The following is an 8,627-nucleotide window of genomic DNA, read 5'->3' as shown; positions in this document are numbered from 1 at the left end:
GACTGCCTGTTTCTTCTCTTGGCTGGGGCTCCCTTGACAAAGAGATGGAGATTTCAATGGGACCCACCTGGTAAAATAAAGGATTCATAAAATAAAATAAAATAAAAATAAGTGGTTTCCTAACTTTGATTGTGTTTTGTCTGCACTTGTTGCCAAGGATACCACGGGGAAATGATGTACTGTATCTGTTGCAGGCAGCTGACATTGGACCATACCATCTATGGTAAGATGGGGAGGGGGACCCAATGACCCAAATTCAGGACACCGAAAGGACATGTGAAGATACGGTCTGACGAGAAAGCACGTCGTCAGAACTGAAGAGTAGTGCTGCACATTGGCTGCCTTTTTCACACGGTTTACCCAGAAATTCCTCCATTTAAGCAAAGCATTTCCCCCAACTGCTAAGCGCTCCACCGGGTCCTAGTCCCCAAACAGCATAAAACAATATCAAGTCCAACAAAATAAATAAATGTTGTTGAATCGGGTAGCCTATGCAACACGCATAACCTCCTATACACTCAACCGAGTATCAAAACATCCGTTGTCATAACATAGATTTCAGTCTTGGGAAACTTCAGGAAAGTGTTATAGCATGGGAGAGAGAGTGGCACATTGGCATACAACTCTCAAATATAGGTTATGAAAAGTTTTATTGATTGTACTTTGACTCGGCTATAATTCCCTTAACGTATAAAACTCTGCATTTAATCCCCTCAGAAATGAGAGCAATGATACGTGACAGTTCAACACTTCTGCACACTGTCCTGTGGTTTTTCTTTATTTTTATTTATTTTTTTAAATCTGGCGCTAAAGCAAATTGCTAGTTGTGCTGCCCTAAATTGCATTAGCGATCTTTTTTAAACGATGTGTTGACCAGTTCAGCAGCTTTGCGGTCAGAGCGCTCGCCCTGGCTGCAGTAGCTGTGGGTGCAGTTCCTCGGCCAAGTCAAACCAAAAGCTATAAAGCGTTGGTAGCGCCCGTTGGTTCTGCGCCTGCAGTTCTCACCCCGAGCCGATTCGCTCCGCAGGAACCGGGACGGTTTTTTCGGGCGCCGTGAGAGGGCCACGCATGTCCAGCTCTGAGGCGGTTGCCTAGCCAATGGCAATCAGGCTGAAGCGTAATCGAATCGAGAGGGAGGTGGAGGTTACGTCTGGTGAACCCGGCCCGGCTCAGACATCTGAAACGCATTTCGACATTCCGCACGTCAGATGGAGCAACGAGGCTGGCTGGCGCTGTCATAAACTCGGATTCTCAGATGTTGATTTTTTAGAACGGCCCAGAATGTCATAAAGTTCACACCAAATAAATCAGCGGCAGGGGCAGGATGTTCGTCATGTGTATCTCGGTAACGTTCGATAGTTTAACACTCGTGAGAAAATTCATGAGCGCCCATTTCATGTGTAACCAGAATTTAGACTTTTTTGCAAACTTCTGAGTGTTTAGTGTTCCTGTCATTCTGGTCAGTTTTAAGTATTTTTAATATTTTTAATATTTAAATTTTTCTTGCTATGTCACATGTACAGTCCCAAATTCCTTTCTGCCTCGCACCTGAGATATAAATGAACCACTTGTGCCGAGAACACTGACCCGTGTAAATGCATCACACAGGAGCAGTCGCAATTGATCCACTCGATTCATGGCAGCTGAACCCAGGTAGGGTTTAAAGGTGGATGCCGTTCCTCTGCTGCCTCATGGGAAATGTAGTCATCATGTTACTTCCGCATAACATTACAGGGCTGAATAGAGAAAGCAGCCCAGGGCGGCCTGAAGAGGAAGCCCCTTGCCGATGCCCAATGCCCCGGTGCACCATGGGATTAGGCGAGTGAGTGACAGCAGTTGCGTATGCGTCCGTAAAGGCCTCAGGCTCTGCAGCCGTTCAGCTGATTCATCGGCGAGGGTATAGCTCTCCCCCTTTTTCTCAGCCAAGAACTCAAATTTGGGAATAAGAGACGATTATCCACGTCATTAATTCTCTGATCTGATGGCTGAAAAGTAGGTCATGAGACAGCCTACCGCCGGCAGATAATGGAGCCGATCTTTTTGCACCGCACCGACGACGGGAGAACTTAATTAAAAATTCCCAGGAATGGAGGTGTCAACTGACCTGTAAACAGATCACCTTCGCAACTAACTGAACTTCTCAGGTTAGCGGTGGCAGGGGGAGGGAAGGCGGAAGAGCAGTTGGCAGTTGTATCCTTTTAAAAAACATAAACTGCCTTACTTTTCTTTATTTACAGGTCTATTTAAATAACTACTGCAGTTCTGTCAGTTTCGCCAGTACCTGTGGCAACATGGTAAACGTGCTGAAAATACGTTTAAAACGTGGTAAATGTTGAACTGAAGTTTAACAGACACAAACAAGGTGCTTTCAGTTAGCATGAAAATGAGAGATATTACAAAACTGAAATGATACTGACTATAATTAAGTTAATTTCACATTACGCCTCCTGTTTCTCATGACCTACAGGTATGATAGTGTCCTTTGCAGGATACTGATGGTTGTACTGAACCTTCATAATCCATACACATTATTTACACGGTAAGATGGCTCATCTTAAAAAAATTAAGATCTTGTAAGTGTATTTGTAAACATCCTCATTCACATTTTTTTAAACAGTAAGGCCAGCTCACAGTGAGTAGAAAATATCAAACAAATCTCTGATTGCAGAACACAGGTTTAACAGTGCAGATGATAGAGGAGTGGACCTATCGGCCTGTTATGATTGAGTGCCTCAGACCAGTACTGCCATTCTCCCAATAAGGCACTCGATGTATAATTTGTAAATAAAAGGAAACACAATAAATGTGAAAATTTGAATTGAATGGTCATTTTCTGAATCCTGTTCTTGTAAACAGCCCACAAGGTCTCTTGTCCTTCCTAACTGCTGTTGAATTACATTTTTAAAATGCATACATCTCCCCAGAAATATATTTGTTACACTATTTTATGATTATCACAAAACAACACTGGTTCTGAAATTTGTTGTTATGCCAAACAGAATCCTCAATCCACATTTTCAAAACCGTGTATTAATTTGCATAAAATCAGAAACTCTCACGTGAAACAAGACTGCCCCCTACCTATCACATTGTTCTCGGAGAAAATACCACGAACCCGATTGGAGCGGCCTCATCAAAGCCCCTAATTGGTCAAGTCCGTGTTTTTTTCCTCTTTTATCACGGAATATATAAGCCTCATAAACCCCTAAAACCCTAAAGAGTGATCATCTTGCCTATGAAGATATTATTCTTTCTGATGTCTGGCTTTTTCCACATTCCTTACCGCAACATTCAAAGGTCCCAAAATTCATTTCGAGCCTCCCCTGACTCGTCCCGCCCCACTTGTTTATAATAGGGGTGTAATTTACACGGTGTACGTGGCTTAGATTCTAAGGGACTGGCCGTTTCGCGTTTTTTAACTGAAACCATATGCCTTTATACCTTTCGCCTGGGTTGGGACGCCAGATCCCGAAAATTCCCCCGGAATTCCGCGGCCCGGTTTGGGATAGGCGGGAAAGTGCCGGTGAAAGGCCCTCGCTCTGCGTCGGAGGTCCTGGCGCGGAGTCCGGTCCAGTAATGAGTTTCGCGCTCACACTCCGCAGGACAGGGGTCACAGGTCACTAACGGGGGGGGGGGGGGGGGGGGACTTTAAAAGCCGTGGCTTCACTCCTTTTTTTTTCTTTCTTTTTTAAACACACCAGAACCAAGTTAGGTTCAGCTATAATGTCCATGTGTGTCTAATGTTCAGCGTATAATAGTTAGCTATGATGCACTATTCTCTATGGTAAGGATGACTGTCAGACCACCTCATTATGTCCGTCTGACTTATGAGAAAAATGGCCTTACATTATTGACATTATAAAAAATGCCCTGATATTTGTAGGATAGCACTGAGAGACTTAATTTTATTTACCCTTTTATACCCAGTTCATCACTCCATTTAAATCGATGAATCACTGTCTGCTCATTCCCTTCTATCTCTCCCTTTTCATTTCTGTCGTGCCTCGTTTGGAGCAGGGATGCCCTTTCAGTCAATAATTCGGTTAGTAAAAAAAAAAAAAAAAAGACAACAACAGGCAACAATAACAGCCCAATAAAAGTCTGGCGGAGCTTCCTGACAGGGTAATTATATCTGTGCCGGTACGCCTCGGTGTGAAAGGTTTTTGGGAGCTTGATGTTGCATTTTACAGGTATCCGCTTCCCTGTAAAAGTAACTACCCGTTATAATCTCGAAAACAACATAAACAAAAACGCTTGTTTGGAACCGAAACCTCGCAACAGGTTCAATCAAAGAGCGGATCCACGCAGACACAACGGAGGGATTCCAGGGCTGCTGGGGGACAGTCCTGGGCCCGGGACAAAATTATTTACCACAAGTTCACAGGCCATTGTGTACCCCCTCCCCCAGCAGAATTTTTTGTTACATGCAGATGCTGTACCTCATTCAGAGTACTGTCATCACAGTTGTATTTAATACGAAAATACGAAAAAATACGAAACAATAAAAAGATACGAAAAAATATACGAATAATATTTATGCATTTTAACTTTAGGCAGTGCTGCAGTATTCTCTTCATGACTATTTGCAAATATGTACAGTAGTCTTACAGTTTTATCATTGGATCTAATTCACCTGGATCTATCATGTGCAAACTATCTGAATAGCAGTGTGTTTGGAGTAGAACCTGTTGCGCACGTGTTGGGGTTGCGTTGGGTCAGTCCAAACAACGCCGCGGCCACTGCAGCTCTTTAGTCTCTCCGCAGAGACCGAGCCAAAGTTTTTGTGACCCCGGGTGGTCAAAATGCTACTTTCGCGCTACAAATTGTCCTGAACGATGACGGCAACTTGAGGAAGTTACCAAACGTTCGGCAAGTGGTGGTTGGCCCCGATGTTTTGATACGACCGTGAATTATGCTTCATTTTGGGGTCAGTGGGGTTGGGGAGCGCAAGGGGGGGTGGGGGGTGGGAGGGTGGGGGTCATCCATTGGGGGATTTCATTGGAACATGACCTGCTATATTTTGTTGATGGAAATATTTCTAGTGGTCATTTTTCCTTTATTTGCGTTTGCAGAGTTCCCTTAAGCTTATTCCCCTCTGCTGGTGCTGGTCGTGGTTAATTCAATAGTGCGATAATTCTCATGCCGTTTATACAGACAGAGGTTGCGCTGTCTATTGGGAAATATTATTCCGAAATGGGGGTCCTCTCGTTTTTGCATTTCCTAAAACCCTCTTTTTGTAAGCGGAGGGAAAAAAAGACACGGAGCACGAAGCATTTCCCAGCACCTCAGAGCTTCGCCAGAGACCCCACAGCTGAGAACGCTCACGCCAAACACCCAATAACCTCCCCGCAGGAGCGAAGATCGCGGATTACTGGTGTGCCCCCAGCACTGAGACACAGGGGGGGAAGCGACAAGGGGGGGGGGTCCGGTAGCTATGGACAGACGGGTCCCCTAAATAGTTGCCAGGGACGAGGTATCAAAGGCCTACAGGTCTGCCACAGTCGTCGCCGCGAAGCGAATTAAATGGCGACAAAGAAGTTGTTATGTGACATAATCTGGCCTTTGATAGCGCAGGCGAGAGAGAGCGCTCCGGGCCCAGCGGGCCGGCCCACTCGTGATCACGGAAGCGTGCTGCTGACAGAGCAAGGACTGGCCCGCAGCCTCTGTGAAATTGGATGGCGGTGGGGGGGTGTGGGGTGGGGGTTGGAGGGGAGGGGGGGTGCTGTTCAATTTATTAATTATATTAGCCGCTAATCTGCTTTTTTTTAAAACAATTTCGTGATGGGAAGATGTCAACTTTCTAATATCTCTTGGCGGCTGATTAATCTTTTGTGGTAGCTGTGGAAACTGGAATATGGTGGATATGGGGTTGGGGGAGGGGCGGGGGGGAGGTTGAGGGTAATGAGGGATTACCTTGGAAAATTAAGACATTTGGCTTGTAAAAAGGCCTGAGGAATTAGACGAGATTGTGTTAACTGAGATGTGAAGCTCTGAGACGGGTGTCTCCAGGGAAGACAAAGAGCAGCTAATATTTTGAAGCACGGGATGTTTAGCCTATATTTACAAATAATTAATAGTGTCAGAGGCTATTAGTCAACCATATGTACAGTACAGTATCTCTAGAATGGTCTCTCAATGTTTGAATTGCTTTTTAAAGTATCAGGGATCTGTATGTCAGAGAAACATGTCTAAAAAGCGCTTATTCTTATGCACTCAAGTCTGTGGTAGTACCTCATTTCCTCTGCGTTCTGATGTGTGGTGATCCTGAGAGTGTAAGGGAAGGGGATTTAACCGTTGGATTCCAAACCCCACCCCTGATTGGTCAGTTCTCAGAATAACGTGGCCCCGAGTGTCTCCAGGGAAACAGGGCCAGTTCGGGGGATCTGCTGAAGTGCATAAAGCTGTGTGTGGCTTTTATGGGGACACACGGTCACACAAGGTCAGTCAATTGAAACAGGTCCCCAGGGAGACTGGGAATACACGCAAGCCCTTTGAATATTCACACTGAAACCAGGCAAAGGGGGAACACAAAAGCCACCCTTACTCGCAATATTTTGGAGGGTTTGTGCAAATGTGAAAACAGGGAGAGAGCAGGATATTCCAGAAGCCATTGGTAGTTGCAAATAAACGAGAAAAAGTATGAAAAAAATAAATGAGAAAAAAAAAACAAAAAAAAGAAAGAAAAAAAGTGCTTGATATTGTTTATTTGAATGTACACAGCCTATAGCGTGTGTGTGTGTGTGTGTGTGTGTGTGTGTGTGTGGGGGGCGGGGTGAAATACTGCATCCTGGGAAACGGCTCTGAGGGCTATGGGAAGTTAGGAGCCCGAGTCATGGGCGTTGTTCTGAATGACGAATGAGCCCGTTTCTGAATTTACTGCGGACTGGAAAACACGGCGCAAAGTGGTCTGGCGTCCCCTGGGTGTGATGGGAAAAACAGCAGCACAGAGTGCACCTGTCACATGGGCGGAGTACAGCGAGAGAGGGAGGGAGAGAGGGAGGGAGGGAGGGAGAGAGAGAGTGAGTGAGAAACAGAGGGAGAGAGAAAGACAGAGTGGGAGAAAAAGAGATGAAGAACGGGGAGAGCAAAAGCAAGAGAAAGGAGAGGGAGAGACAGAGAGAGAGAGAAGGGGGAGAACAAAAGAAAGAAGAGGAGAGAGCGAGGAAAAGAAGAGAAAGAGAGAAAAAGCAGAGAGAGAAAAGAAGAGAGAGAGAAGAGAGAGAGAGATAGAGAGAGAGAGAGCGAGAGACTAGTAAGAGTCCTGGCAGTCACACAGCATTAGGTATTAATAAATGCTGTAATGGAAATTTGATCTCTGCTGGATCTACACGCAGCAGACACTTCCCACAACCATTTCCTCCTCCCCTGCCAGCAGTAAAACTCCCCGACCGCTTTCCGTAAAAAACAACAGGTGAGGCGGCAGACACACACACACAGATCACTCAAGAAAGTCACAGCCCTCCCTGTGAACACGGGGAGAAAGGTGCCGGCCCACAGCAGCCAGCATCTCCCAGTTTCCCCAGTACCCTCCCCAGAACTTAAAAAGCATTCTGGAACACTGATGAATTGCATCATGACTATTCAGTGTCATACGCGTTTTACGAAAGTCAAAACTGCTGAAACGTACAGATATTTAGCACCATGTGAACAAGGTTTGTTTTTGCCGAAACCAGTCAACTGTGACTTTCCAACATTTTAACTGCCGGCATCGATTTCTGTATTTTTTTTTGTGCTGCGGTTGGTTAAGACACAAATAAAGGTCTGTTAGAGTGCGGTTTAAATTTTTTAAAAAGAAAAACGGTTTGTGTGGTATGATTGCATTAGCCTGGTGATCTTTACGAACCGTACGTGTGGCATCAGACAAACACACAGCCAGTTATCACCAAAACATCAGCGCCTCCCCCAGCCTACAGACTGCAGGCAGCTCGTGCGTGTATTATATTTCAAGCGAGGCATGCCAAGGGGTAAGAGATGACAGCGTAAGCGGACTTCGTGTAAAGCGGGTGACTTCATGTCAACACTCAGACTCAGACGTCCTAACAGACTCCGCACTCCAGACAGAAGCACAGACACATCTTCAGTTTCAGTCTGAGAGAGACCTGGGGTGACATCACTCCCAGCCCACGGTACTTCTAAACAGCTGCTAAAGGGTACTCTGTCTTTCCCAGACGTACCTGGACTTCCGAGCATCCGTGCAAGTTCACAATTAAGACTCGCCTTCTTAGGAGCCGAGCGAAAATTTCGAAAAACTCATTTGAACGCATTGCACAGTTTACGTTGGCAGGCACTTCTGGCCAACGTGACTCGCAGAAGAGCATTTCACACGGTAAGAAAAACACCGCTAGAGCTGGATATCGCTGAAGTCGCAATCGCATAAGCTCCACAATCGGGGCGCATGCCTCGAGCCAAGGCTGTGTGCTTCGGGGGAACCCCCGTAGACACGGCAACCGTTTCCAGCAGCATTAACAACATTCTAATCCCAAAGAATAAGGAACACGCTTCCATCAGCATTAACAACATTCTAATCCCAAAGAATAAGGAACACGCTTCCATCAGCATTAACAACATTCTAATCCCAAAGAATAAGGAACACGCTTCCATCAGCATTAAAGACATTCTAATCCCAA

Source organism: Anguilla rostrata, chromosome 2 (genome assembly GCF_018555375.3).
Source record: "Anguilla rostrata isolate EN2019 chromosome 2, ASM1855537v3, whole genome shotgun sequence".
Lineage (NCBI taxonomy): Eukaryota > Metazoa > Chordata > Actinopteri > Anguilliformes > Anguillidae > Anguilla > Anguilla rostrata.
Note: the sequence above shows the minus strand (reverse complement) of the source record.